Here is a 14,585-nt window from a genome sequence, read left to right as displayed (position 1 = left end):
TGTACAACTATTGTACAATTTATTAAAAATAAACCCCATCCCTCTGTCAAGAGGTTTTAGGAGTGCGCTACATACAGAGTGCAGGGTTCAGGAGTGCGCTACATACAGAGTGCAGGGTTCAGGAGTGCGCTACATACAGAGTGCAGGGTTCAGGAGTGCGCTACATACAGAGTGCAGGGTTCAGGAGTGCGCTACATACAGAGTGCAGGGTTCAGGAGTGCGCTACATACAGAGTGCAGGGTTCAGGAGTGCGCTACATACAGAGTGCAGGGTTCAGGAGTGCACTACGCACAGAGTGCAGGGTTCAGGAGTGCGCTATGCACAGAGGGCAGGGTGAGGGGTGTGCTGTGTACAGAGTTCAGGGGCGCGCTATGCACAGAGTGCAGGGTTCAGGGGTGTGCGACGGACAGAGTGCAGGGTTCAGGGGTGCGCGACGCACAGAGTGCAGGGTTCAGGGGGTTCCTACATACAGAATGGCTGTATGGCATACATAATGGCTGTATGGCAAACTTTACAGACAGAACTCTTCTACTTTCACTCTGTGCCTTTATGTGGCAATGTCATTCATAAGAGAAGCATGCCACTGAAAGACCTTGTAATGCCTAGTACACACTGACAAAAAATACCACTTTTTGAACGATCGTCCGATAATCTGATCGTTGGCACACAGCTTTCGAGAGCCAATCACGACAGTTTATGCACAATTATCGGAAGGGACAAACGATTCTCGAGGGTGGAAAATGTTTCTTGTATGATACCAGAACAACATTTTTCATTTAATCAGTGCAGTATTTATCCATACAAAATCGAGTGAACAAGAACTTTCATGCTTGGAAACTAAAGAATACATTACAATACAATATATTGCTTCATCGCAGGAAGTTGTATTCTGTCTTATGAGAATTTTTGTAACTCCAGTTCCCTTTTTGTTTTCAATAGGAGACTAGCATACAAAAACAAAAAAAAGGGTCATTGGTCTGATATTTTCATGTTGTGTACCAGCCTTAAAGTGATATTAAATCTTTGGATTTTTTGACATTAAAATAACAAACATGTTATTTTGCCTGCTTTGTGCAGTGGTTTTGTACAGAGTAGCTCCGATTCTCTTCTCAGTCCCTCAGCAGCACTCCTGGCCCCTCCCTCCTGCCAAGGGGGAGCACCTAATCAGGCTTGCTTCTAAGCCACTGCTCTACGTATCCATTCATAAACAGAGCCGTGGCTCGGCTCTGCCCCTCTCTCCTCATTGCCTCACTGGCTGTGATAGACAGCAGCAGGAGCCAATGGCTACCGCTGTTGTCTCAGCCAACGAGGAGGGAGAGCACCCGGAGAGAAAATCACTGGAGGAAGATCAGGCTTAGGCAAGTATTTGGGGGGGGGGGGGGGCTGCTGCCCCTTGAGCCTTTACATCCACTTTAAGTAACCACAGCTAATTGAAACACATATACCTTCCATAAGACCTACCAGCAGTAAAAGAATGCCCACATTAAGCCAATTACAAAATGACACAGAGACAAGATGTGCGACACCCAAACCACACATGACCCCTGATAGGCGACAGGGGTTTTGCAGTGCATCTTGGGACACTGCTGCTGTGCCAAAGAACTTTTCAAGATGCACAATAATTGCCGGTGTTCTGACACTCTCTCATTTTAATTTACTCAAATGTTCAAATCACTAGCACTTAAGATGGCGAACATGCAGGAATACAATACATATTGATCTAAAAAGATAGTCACATATTGCGAGCATTATAATGTATACTCACTCCAGGGCTGTGTAATGTTCTGTACAGACTGCTACTCCGGCAGCACAGGGCATCATGGCTGCTATGTACACAGAGGTTTGATGGGAGTGATTTGGATTTAGTTCACCTTTGCACAAAAAATGAAATGTGAACTTAATCTTCAAGGGCTTGTCACACCAGTGGCCCATTATACCGCTGGTGTGTGCTGGCTGTGAAACAAGTGATGCCGATGTGCTGTAAATGACCTATTGTACAGTCTGCTTTTTTTTCCAACTTTATTGAAATGACATTACATTCTTCTTTATTTAAAGCAGCAAGCTGCAATTCGGTATACTGTATCAAAAAACGCTGCACTGAAAAGTACAGCACAAAGTGAACCAAAATAAGATTTAGAGCGAGTTCAGTCCAGTGCAGCCCAACGCATATGGTGTGACAGGCCCAAAATCCCAATTTCTGCCAGTTTTTATTTATTTCTTGTCATTTGGACAGTATGGGAAAGGGTTAGTACTTCTGTCAGCTTTCTTTTTGAGTAGATTTCCCTTCACCTTCAAAACAGTAATACAAACTGCCTTTTATTATTAGATTGGGAAAATATATAGCTATGTGTGGAGCACGACAAAAACGGGGAGAAAAAAAAAGCTGGGAGGAGAGCCCAGTCACGTGACCTATCTGAGTTGCATGAATAGCTTTAATCCAATCACAGAGGATTCTCTGCACTGCCTAATGCTGAGAGAACTTGGGGCAATGCAGCCTTCACACGATAGATCGCATTTTTTGAACGGGTTGTAAAACGGGCTACTGTGCGTGCAACCATCCAGGATGTAATGAAGAACAAATAGCAATATACACTCGCCGCACCTTCACAAATATTAATAGTCTATAACAGGTACATTTTTCTGTTCTTCTGCAGCTTTATGGCGATGTACCCATACCCACCACACAAAAGCAAGGATGATAAGGTATGGTGTAAACCAGGGCTTAACAAAATTTGCTTTGAATCTAGGAGCCAGCTACAAATGTTAGGAGCCAGTTTTTATTTCAACTAACAAAGCTTTATTTTCTGTTTACAATATAAACTGGCAGAATAAAATAAGAGCCATACATTACTTATACTTACCCTGCCGGGCAATTATAAATAAATGATGGCTTTTAATTTTAATTAAAAATCAGACAGCTGTCTCATTCAGTTACAATGCTACTGAATGAGACCGCTTAATCACAAGGTAATTAAAAGGGATGTCACACCATATTACTGCAATGGTTTATGAAACGTGAAATTTCAGTAAAAAACACACTAAACTTAATTTTAGGGCACAAAAACCCAATATATTACTCATATGTGCTTGGGTGAAACTTTTCTAGAAGTAAAAATGTTTTTTTCATCACATAGTGGACAGAAAGTCCCCTATATGATGATTTTTTGGTAACATTCTCATTATTGAGACATCCAGGGTCTAAAAGACAGTGCATGTCTCCCCTGTGCCCCACTGAATGTAATGCAGTGCAGATCGCGCTTTACCCACGTGTGTGGAAACAATTGGGCAGTTCTGCTGCTTCCACCTGACAAGTGAGCCTGCTGCTTGCCCACAAGCAGGCCTAAATGTAGAAGAAAAGACTACCTGCCCGGCGCCTGGAACTGCATGTCCTGGGCGTCGGGCGATACAAATTGTGCATCTGACGTCGGTGATGACGAAACGCGTAGGGAGGAGCCGGTGATGCGTGACGCGACTTGTGTACTGGGACGCAGCGACCATTTTGGCGGTTGGCAGCGCTGGTCGTTTCCATCATCTTTTGCCTGTTATTAACTACTGAAATGTGAGTGTAACATTTTTTTAAGCTCTACAATAAAAAGATGATTAGGATGTCTGCACTATGAAGTGCTCTTTCTTTCCATTGGGTACTACATGTGGCGGAGGAGCTGTTTTACTCATTTCCATGTGGTTGTGGAGCTGACATTGAGAGACATCTAGGCTTGCTTTTATCTATCTGGAGGAGCTGCAGTTTTCTGTTCCCCGTGCTGCTGAGGAGCGGTTATTGGAAAATACCTACGCTTGTCTAATCTACCCAAGGGTAAAAGGTAGTGTGTGTTTGGTGTTGGTGGCGTTGTCCTTTCAAATGGATTTTGCAAGATGTACTATTGTTATTATGGATTTTAACCACTTCAATACAGGGCACTTATACACCCAGACCAATTTTCAGCTTTCAGCGCTGTCGCACTTTGAATGACAATTGCGCGGTCATACAACACTGTACCCAAACTAAATTTTTATCATTTTGTTCCCACAAATAGACCTTTCTTTTGGTGGTATTTGATCACCTCCTGGAATTTTATTTCCTGCTAAAAAAATGAAAAAAAGACCGAAAATTTTGAACAAAAAAAAATGTTTTTTTTGTTTTTGTTTCAGTTACAAAACTTTGTAAATAAGTAAGTTTTCTCCTTCACTGATGGGGCTGCACTGACGGGCACTGATAAGGCGGCACTAATGAGGTGGCACCAATGAGGTGGCACTGATAAGGTGGCATTGATGGGCACTTATGATGGGCACTAATATGCGGCACGGATGGGCACTGATAGGTGGTACGGATGGGCACTGATAGGTGGCACTGATGTACTGTAACGTATGGTACTGATGGATGCCAATCAGTGCCAAATAATGCCTGCCAATCAGTGATGCCCATTGTGGGCACTGATTGGCATCCATTGTGGGCACTGATTGGCATCCCTGGGGGTCTAGGGTGGCATCCCTGGTGGTCCTAGTGGCGTCCCTGGTGGTTCAGTGTGGGCATCCTTGGGGGGGATGCGCTGAAAATCGATTAGCACAGACCCCCCCTGTCAGAGGAGCAGCCAATCGGCTCTCCTCTACTCGCGTCTGACAGACTCGAGTGAGGAAAAGCCGATCACCGGCTCTTCCTGTTTACATCGTGATCAGCCGTGATTGGACACGGCTGAACACGTGGTAAAGAGTCTCCATCAGAGACTCTTTACCTAGAACGGTATTGTGGTGTGTCAGTCTGATCGCTGCAACGATCACCGTGATGCGGGCCCCCGGGGGCGCGCAGCGGCTTAATATCCTGAAGACGTCATATGACGTCCAGTCACGTTAATGAAACCACTTTGCTGCGGTCATTTTGCTCTATGGCGGGCGGCAAGTGGTTAATAGTGAAGTTGATGTATTAATCATTCAACACACTGAATGTTCAAGTTTGACTATCACATAGTTCTTATTAAGCGCTACACCTTTCTTTTATATAATCTGTAGTGCTTTTCCTGCATATTGTGTCAGCTGCTTTTATATTCACTTATTTATCTATTCTTCATTTTGATTTAATTTTGTGTAATCCCAGCGCAACAAAATTGTGTCTTTTACAAATTGTGCATCATCGCAACAGTAAATGGGATGACAAAAGGCCAGGCACCACAATGCAATTTCTAGTCGCCATGGCGACCTGATGCCCGGGATTTGACGCACCCTGGTGTAAACATTGCAGGTGTCCTCAGTTAAAGGAACTGCACATCCCACATAGTACTGTTCCATCATCTGGAAGACAGAGCTCCAAGGGTTAGAGTTGCTGTCACCCATCTCAGCCTCTGAAAGCAACAAGCTGCTTCTGGTAACAAGACCTTCACTAGCTGAATTATCGGACCAGTCTCCAAATATCTTTAGCACAGTAGTGAATGACAAGATAAGTAAGGCTTCCATGACCATCCCACCAACCTCTGATGATCATCTAATACTCTACTGCTCAAATTCACGAAGGTCACTTGTGGTCTGCAATGTCCATTAATAGAATAGTCAAGGCATGGCAAGGGTAACACAGTATGGTATGGAAAAAAAAATGTAGTCATGTGTCAACCTATGACATGAAAATGAAGCATGAAACCTGTATACTGGACATTCAGTAGGTTTTCCATATGGCATGGCAGATTCTTAGCATATTTTTAGCTAGCTAAGTGCAGGCCCTTTCTGACTACGCTGCAGTTTTCTAGTCTTTATAGCTTGCAGCTGAAGGGAACGATACCAATAAGATAATAAGGGAAAAGTCAAGTACAGGGGGAGGACTGAACTACAAGAAAGAACTTGAGGCTCTGGCCATTCTCTCTGTTAAATAGCAGTGTAGAAGTCCTCAGCCATGTTATAGCCACTCTCCTGAGTTTGCAATCATTTCTCCAGCAAACTGTAACTCAGCCTCCTACAAAACACTGGCCAGTGTCAGCTCACAGGCTACATAACCACCCCCCACACACCAACTTGTGATTTCTGTTACTCAACTTGGCACTGAGCTCAAAAGTCATGTGATGAAGTCACATGATCGCGTGACGATACATGTAGGGCCGGGCCCGGTAGACACCAATGGGAAGTGCGGCAGTGTGTTAGCTGACAGTTCCCGAGTGTGTATTATTTGTACATGTGATTACCATTATATGAAATGTGAGTGATATCATTTTTAATAAACTCATTTGTATTAAGTAATACTTGTTACCCCGGAGGGGGGGGGGGGGGGGGGGGGCTCACTAAGATCTATATCTATAGGATAGGTCAATCATGAAGGTGACAATACACCTTAAACTTACTTAGAGGTGGAGCACAGAGCCTGGAAGTGTGATTTGCAGCACTGGGCATTTGGAATCACTATCCTATATATGTGCATGCATGGATTGAAAGTGGATATTATTATTTGGACTTTTGGCGTTTATGAACATACTGTACATGTATTAGAGCTGTGCGAATTAATCGTTAAGAATCGTTATCGCAATTTTTTCCCCCTTGCGATCGACAAAGCATTTTCCCAATTCTTTCTATACAGAGAATTCTCTGCTGAAGCAGACAGCTGTCAAAAAAAAACAAAAAAACAAAAAACAAACAGGCAGTCTGCCAAGTATTACAACATTCCTCAGCCGTGGAACGAACTATAAACATTGTAACGTTTTGTCCTTTGGATCAAAGGAATGAACTTCGGTGTGTAAATGAGGGAGGTTTAACCACTTAAAGACTTATGCCGCGTACACACGGTCGGATTTTCTGACGAGAAATGTTCGATGGGAGCTTGTTGGCGGAATGTCCGACCGTGTATATGCTCCATCGAACATTTGCTGTCCGAATTTCCACCAACAAATGTTTGATAGCAGGTTCTCAAATTTTCCGCCAACAAAACTTGTTGTCGGAAAGTTCGATCGTGTGTACACAAGTCCGTCGCACCAAAGTTCACACATGCTCTGAATCAAGCAGAAGGAGCTGCACTGGCCATTGATCTTCCGTTTTATAGTCCTGTCGTACGTGTTGTACGTCGCCGCGTTCTCCCGTTCGGAATTTTCGGCCAACATTTGTGTGACTGTGTGTATGCAAGACAAGTTTGAGCCAACATCCTTCGAACAAAAATCCACGGTTTTGTTGTCGGAAAATCCGATCGTGTGTACGCGGCATAAGCCTTTTTCTAACATTTGTTGGTTTCAAGTTAAAATCATTATTTTTTACTCGAAAATTATTTCGAACCCCCAAATATATATATATATATATATATATATTTTTTTTTTTTTTTTTTTTTTTAGCAGAGACCCTAGAGAATAAAATGGTGGTTGTTGTAATATTTTACGTTACACTGTATTTACGCAGAGGTCTTTCAAATGCAATTTTTTTGGAAAAGAAAAAGTATAATGAATTGCTTAAAAAAAAGAAAAAACAACTTTTTGTATATAATGTGAAAGAAGATGTTACGCCATGAGAATCGTGATCTTTATTCTAAGCAAAAAAATTGCAATTCTCACTTTGGCCAGAATCGTGCAGCTCTAATATGTATTATACTGAGGTTGCAATTTGGTGACATTTCACAGTATATGTGGATTTATGTGTACGAGACATATAAGACAGGTAGGGGAGGAATAATTTTTTTTTTTCCATTTTAATTTTGCAGTCAGTCATTCACTGTAATTTAAAGTTTTACCATTGTAACACATTTACTTGTATGTCTACTATCAGACTGTCCAATTTCAACAGGTGTACAACGTACATAAGGAATAATATAAAATACTACAGGCAAATTTCATTTAGCAGTTTTTTTTTTAACCCGATGCACTAATTAGTTTCCTTTTACGTCTAAATTAGTACTTGCTGTAAACAGTGGACACATCCAGGTGATTGTATTCCACCTCTACCCTATATATAGTGAGCTGAAACTTCCTTTAATCCAATTACAGACCAAGCCCGCTGGTTGCTAACCCTGCCCCTCTCACCTACATGTCTAGAAAATAGTGGGGTTGGCCATCAATGTGATGGGCCAATAATAAGCACATGAGGTGGGAGAGGTGACAAGGGGGTTACATTTAGCCTGCCCATTAACGATTCGAACCATGTATGGCCGGCCCTTACTTTATCTATGGAGGAAGCCAAGGTTTTCACCCATTATGGACTTAAAGCATATCTTTCTCTCTATTTTCATTACGTGGGGGTGAGTCATGGGTGAGATTAGCAATTCAAGGAAGGAAGCTGCCACTATATCTAGGGACTGGTAAACTAATATATGTATGTTATACTTTTATCTTAATTTTGAAAATCCCTTCTGACACATATGAAAAGTTGTAATATATATACACACACACACACACACACACACACACATATATGTATATGTGTGTATATATCATCGATATACACACACACACACACACACACAGTATCTAACAAAAGTACACCCCTCACATTTTGTAAATATTTTATTATATCTTTTCATGTGACAACACTGAAGAAATTTCACTTTACTACAATATAAAGTAGTGAGTTTACAGCTTGTATAACAATGTAAATTTGCTGTCCCCTCAAAATAACTCAACACACAGCCAGTAATGTCTAAACCGCTAGCAACAAAAGTGAGTACACCCCTAAGTGAAAATGTCCAAATTGGACCCAATTAGCCATTTTCCCTCCCCGGTGTCATGTGACTCGTTAGTGTTACAAGGTCTCAGGTGTGAATGGGGAGCAGGTGTGTTAAATTTGGCGTCATCGCTCTCACCAGTTCATACTGGTCACTGAAAGTTAAACAAGGCACCTCATGGCAAAGAGCTCTCTGAGGATCTGAAAAAAAAAGAATTGTTGCTCTACATAAAGATAGTCTAAGCCAGTGATGGCGAACCTTGGCATCCCAGATGTTTGGAACTACATTTCCCATGATGCTCAACTACACCGCAAAGTGCATAAGCATCATTGGAAATGTAGTTCCAAAACATCTGGGGTGCCAAGGTTCGCCATCACTTGTCTAGGCTATAAGAAGATTGCCAAGACCCTGAAACTGAGCTGCAGCATGGTGGCCAAGACCATACAACGGTTTAACAGGACAGGTTCCACTCAGAACAGGCCTCGCCATGGTCAACCAAAAAAGTTGAGTGCACGTGCTCAGCGTCATATCCGGAGGTTGCTTTTGGAAAAAAGATGTATGAGTGCTGCCAGCATTGCTGCAGAGGTTGAAGTGGTGGGGGGTCAGCCTGTCAGTGCTCAGACCATACGCCGCACACTGCATCGAATAGGTCTGCATGGCTGTCGTATAGATTGATACATATTGCTACTGCTCCTGATGAGTGGCCTTATGCTACACCATCGCAATCACGGGATTCTGAGATTGATAATTATGGATTTTATTGTCACCATTAACTTAATTATGTTGATGATGAATTACAACGACATTTTATGAAATTACTATTATTGTACTGTGAATTATGTTGTCATTATGGACAATAAATTGTGATGATATTATTCTTGCTTATTATGTTATTTCATTATTCTGTGTATAAATTGTTTCAAATCCATTAACATGTGATTGCTCATTCAATAACTCTTAGCTGTGCTTCATATAAAGTCCTCTTTTTGGTCAGCATAGCTGTCGTCCCAGAAGGAAGCCTCTTTTAAAGAAAATGCACAAGAAAGCCCGCAAACAGTTTGCTGAAGACAAGCAGACTAAGGACATGGATTACTGGAACCCTGTCCTGTGGTCTGATGAGACCAAGATAAACCTATTTGGTTCAGATGGTGTCAAGCGTGTGTGGCGGCAACCAGGTGAGGAGTACAAAGACAAGTGTGTATTGCCTACAGTCAAGCATGGTGGTGGAAGTGTCATGGTCTGGGGCTGCATGAGTACTTCCGTCACTGGGAACTACGGTTCATTGAGGGAACCATGAATGCCAACATGTACTGTGACATACTGAAGCAGAGCATGATCCCCTCCCTTCAGAGACTGGGCCGCAGGGCAGTATTCCAACATGATAACGACCCCAAGCACACCTCCAAGACAACCACAAGTGTAAAGGTGATGGACTGGCCAAGCATGTCCCCAGAGCTAAACCCTATTGGGCATCTGTGGGGCATCCTCAAACGGAAGGTGGAGGAGCGCAAGGTCTCTAACATCCACCAGCTCTGTGATGTCATCATGGCGGTGTGGAAGAGGACTCCAGTGGCAACCTATGAAGCTCTGGTGAACTCCATGCCCAAGAGGGTTAAGGCAGTGCTGGAAAATAATGGTGGCCACATAAAATATTGACACTTTGGGCCCAATTTGGACATTTTCACTTAGGGGTGTACTCACTTTTGTTGCCAGACATTAATGGCTGTGTGTTGAGTTATTTTGAGGGGACAGCAAATTTACACTGTTATACAAGCTGTACACTCACTACTTTACATTGTAGCAAAGTGTCATTTTCTTCAGAGTGAAAAAGAAAAGATAAAACTGAGGGGTGTACTCGCTTTTGCGAGATACTGTGTATATATATATATATATATATATATATATATATATATATATATATATATATATATATATATATATATATATATATATATATATATTTTAGAGCTGCGCGATTAATCGTAAAAAAAATCACGATCTCGATACAGTATTTCCCCGATTCAGTGCAGAGCCGTTGTCTGCTCACAGCTGTAACACAAAAAGAAAAAAAAAAAAAAACACAGGCAGCCTGCCAAGTATATTGCAACATTTTCAGGGCTGGGAGACAACAATAAACAAAGTATCTTTTAGTTCTCTTAGATGAAAGGAAGGAACATCGGTCTGTAAATTAGGTCAGTTTAACCATTTAAAGACTAATGCCCCGTACACACGAGCAGAATTTCCGTCGGAAAAATCTTGGATGGTTTTTCCGATGGAATTCCGCTCGAGCTTGCCTTGCATACACACGGTCACACAAAAGTTCTCTGAACTTTAGACCGTCAAGAACGCGGTGACGTACAACACTACGATGAGCCGAGAAAATGAAGTTCAATGCTTCCAAGCATGCGTTGAATTGTTTCCAAGCATGCATGTTTTTTTTGCGTGTCGGAATTGCAGACAGACGAACAGAATTTCCAATAGGAACTTTTTCCGTCAGAAAAATAGAGGACCAGCTCTCAATCTTTTGCTGGGGGAAATTCAGACAGAAAAAGTTGGATGGAGCATACAAACGGTTGGAATATCCGACCAAAAGCTCCCATCACACGGGGGTTACTTATAACCCACCTTACTGTATCCAAAATAGAAAAAAAAGTTATGTCTTTGGTTCTACTTTAAGCTTTCAATGTAATTAGCATTTTCAAACAGCAGCACACAAGTGTTTTGATGAAATGAGCGACCTGTCACTGTCTGGATCATTTCCCAACCACCAAGAACCCTCATATGGCAAGTTTAAAACTTCCCTAATCTAGCAGCATTTTAAGAAACGCTCAAGACTCAATACTGGAAAAAGACTCATTTAGACTGAGCAGTTTCCAGGGCAGAGTAATTGCTATTAAATGATCTAGTACAATTTAATTTTACTTTTGTTCCTCTAAGCGAGAAGGGAATGTGTCAAAGTCTGCCATGTAACAGTGAGACTGAAATCTGGTACATGCATATTAAACACTAGCTGGCTGAGCTGGTCTTTGTCCCGAATTTCTATGCAGGTCAACGTCTCGCATTTCTCCAGCATCCATTTGGCAGGACATTTATCATTCTCTTTACCGAACAATTGTACTCCGATACCAACAAGCACGAGGAAACAAAGGCGGACTAAATCTGGGCTGCCATCTCTCGTACAGATTGTTGCTAGGAAACCTTTCAACTCTTAAGCAGCTTGTTGATGCTCATCATTTATTAAACTGCAAGTAGTGAAAGTGGATGGACATATAAATGCATGCCAATTATAAAATAAATGTACGCAATTCACACATCAAATACTGTACCAAATCATGAACATATTTTATATAAAACACAGAAGATTATGTACAACAATATAAAGGACTATTTCATGCCTGAAAAAAATCTCATACATCTGCAAATATGGTCCATGAATATTAACCACTTGTCTAATAGGCACTTTTAACCCCTTCCTGCCCAGGCCAATTTTCACTTTGAATGACAATTGTGTGGTCGTGCAAACACAATACCCAAACAACACTTTTATCATTTTTTTCACACAATAGAGCTTAATTTTGGTGGTATTTAATCACCACAAGGTTTTGGGTTTTTTTTTGCTAAACAAATAAATACCAAAGATAGTGAAAAAAACAAAAATAAACTAAAAAACTGTTTCATAGTTTGTTATAAAATTTTGGAAACAGGGAATTTTTCTCTTTCACTAATGTGCACAGATGAGGCTACACTGATGGCCACTGACAGGTGACACTGATGAGGCGGCACTGATAGCAGCACTGCTGGGCACAGATTGGTAGCACTAGTGAGAACTGTTGACCATACTGATAATCAGGACATTGATAATCAGTGCCCTGATTATCAGTGTACATGTCCCCTTTAGAGAATCTAGTTATCGTCTCTCTTCTCCGCTCCTCATGCTGTCAGCATGATGAAAGGAGTGCCAATAACCAACTTCTGCTTACCTCCGTGATCACCTGTGATTGGACACAGCCGATCATGTGGTAAAGAGCTGCTGATTGCCTCTTTACCTCAATCTGTGATTAGCAGTGACCTGGGTCATGTGACAGCTGTATATCAATTAGAGCAGGGATATGCAATTAGCGGACCTCCAGCTGTTGCAGAACTACAAATGCCATGAGGCATAGCAAGACTTTGACAGCCACAAGCATGACACCCAGAGGCAGAGGCATGATGGGACTTGTAGTTTTGCAACAGCTGGAGGTCCGCTAATTGCATATCCCTGGATTAGAGGTTTAGAGGTTTTCTTTTTATTAAAATAATTACAACACCATGATCCATATACAGAAATAGAAGGGACAATGTAAATTAAACAGTGTGTGTTTAGGATCATTTTAAAAGCCTTTTGCAGTAGGGAACCTAGGAGTGGGCATCACTGGAGTGGGCATGTTGGCGAGATAAGAGAAATAGACGGACTCTGGAGACACAAGGGGTGCACATTCCATAAATGTATGTGGACTCATCCTGTGACCATCGCTACAGAAAAATGTAATTGTGCATGTACAACTTTAACCGTTTACTTTCTTTTTACTTTGCGGGTAAATTACGTCATTCAAATGCATCAACACTATTTAAAGCAGAGCATCACTCCTGGGAACTACTTAACTCCCTGCATGTGGAAATGGCTTTTTTTTTCTAAACTACGTGAGGTTTCGCTTAAACTTTGCCAACCTATCCTAAACCTGTATGTATAGCACTTTATAGAGAAAACTCAGGACTGCCCTTTACTGGACCTTTCAGGCTGATGGTATCCTGATCATGTTGCAGTCTGCAGACAACAGTCTGCACAAACTCTGGCTAACGTGACAAGTATGTGGCAGAAGGTTTTATCAATCAGTAAAGAAAAAAAAAGAAAAAAAAAATCAACAGACCTGCTCATTACCCTGTGCCTCTTATTTACGATATAAAGATCGTTGCACTTTCACTTCTTAATGATTCACTGTTGACCTGCAAAAGGAAGAAAAACAACTCCGTCAAGCCAGGGATTTAATTAGCGCAGGGCAAACTTGGCAGATAACACACAACAGCATGCAGATAACCAGCAGCATTTTACTGTTTAGTAACATATTTGTTAATCATCAGACAGAAATGGCATTACCCTGCTACATGCCTTGGGAAGATGCCAAAAAGATAATCTTTGCTGGTAGCTGGAGAGTTCAGAGAGGAATGGATGCATTAAATACCTAAAAGGGCCTCCTAAATAGCTGCTACTCTTAACCACTTGTTGTACTTCGTCCTTTTATGTGTTTAACCACCTCAATACAGGGCACTTACACCCCCTTCCTGCCCAAGCCATTTTTCAGTTTTCAGCGCTGTCGCACTTTGAATGACAATTGCGCGGTCATGTTACACTGTACCCTAATGAAATTTTTATCATTTTTTCCCCACAAATAGAGCTTTCTTTTGGTGGTATTTGATCACCTCTGCGGTTTTTATTTATTGCGCTATAAACAAAAGAAGAGGGACAATTTTGAAAAAACACAATATTTTTTACTTTTTGCTATAATAAATATCCAATTTTTTTTTTTTTTTTAACAAATTTTTTCCTCAGTTTAGGCCGATACGTATTCTTCTACATATTTTTGGTAAAAAAAAATTGCGCTAAGCGTATATTGATTGGTTTGCGCAAAAGTTATAGCGTCTACAAAATAGGGGATAGATTTATAGCATTTTTATTATTTATTTATTTTTTACTAGTAATGGCGGCGATCTGCAATTTTTATTGTGACTGCGATATTGCGGCGGACATATCGGACACTTTTGACACATTTTTGGGACCATTCACATTTATACAGCGATCAATGCTATAAAATTGCATTGATTACTGTGTAAATGTGACTGGCAGGGAAGGGGTTAACACTAGGGGGCGCTCGAGGGGTTAATGTATTACCTAAGGAGGTGATTCTAACTGTGGGGGGAGGGGACTGACTGGGGGAGG

At 41.5% G+C, this 14,585-nt stretch overlaps 1 protein-coding gene across 6 annotated transcripts in view; it reads right to left on the bottom strand.

Moving 5' to 3' along the window:
- The window catches only part of SEMA4D (semaphorin 4D), a 149,339-nt gene that overhangs the window by 71,973 nt on the left and 62,781 nt on the right, over positions 1-14,585 (bottom strand). For 4 of the 6 annotated variants that reach the window (XR_012244857.1, XM_073632947.1, XM_073632948.1 and 1 more), the window contains exon 2: positions 13,519-13,594. The exons of 1 other annotated variant lie outside the window; for it this stretch is intronic. The gene's annotated coding sequence lies outside the window, so the exon portion shown is untranslated. The remainder of the gene's footprint in view (positions 1-13,518; positions 13,595-14,585) is intronic. One more of the 6 variants, XM_073632945.1, reaches the window with a different exon arrangement.

Source organism: Aquarana catesbeiana, linkage group LG01 (assembly GCF_042186555.1).
Source record: "Aquarana catesbeiana isolate 2022-GZ linkage group LG01, ASM4218655v1, whole genome shotgun sequence".
NCBI lineage: Eukaryota > Metazoa > Chordata > Amphibia > Anura > Ranidae > Aquarana > Aquarana catesbeiana.
This window is presented reverse-complemented; position numbering and strand designations above follow the sequence as displayed.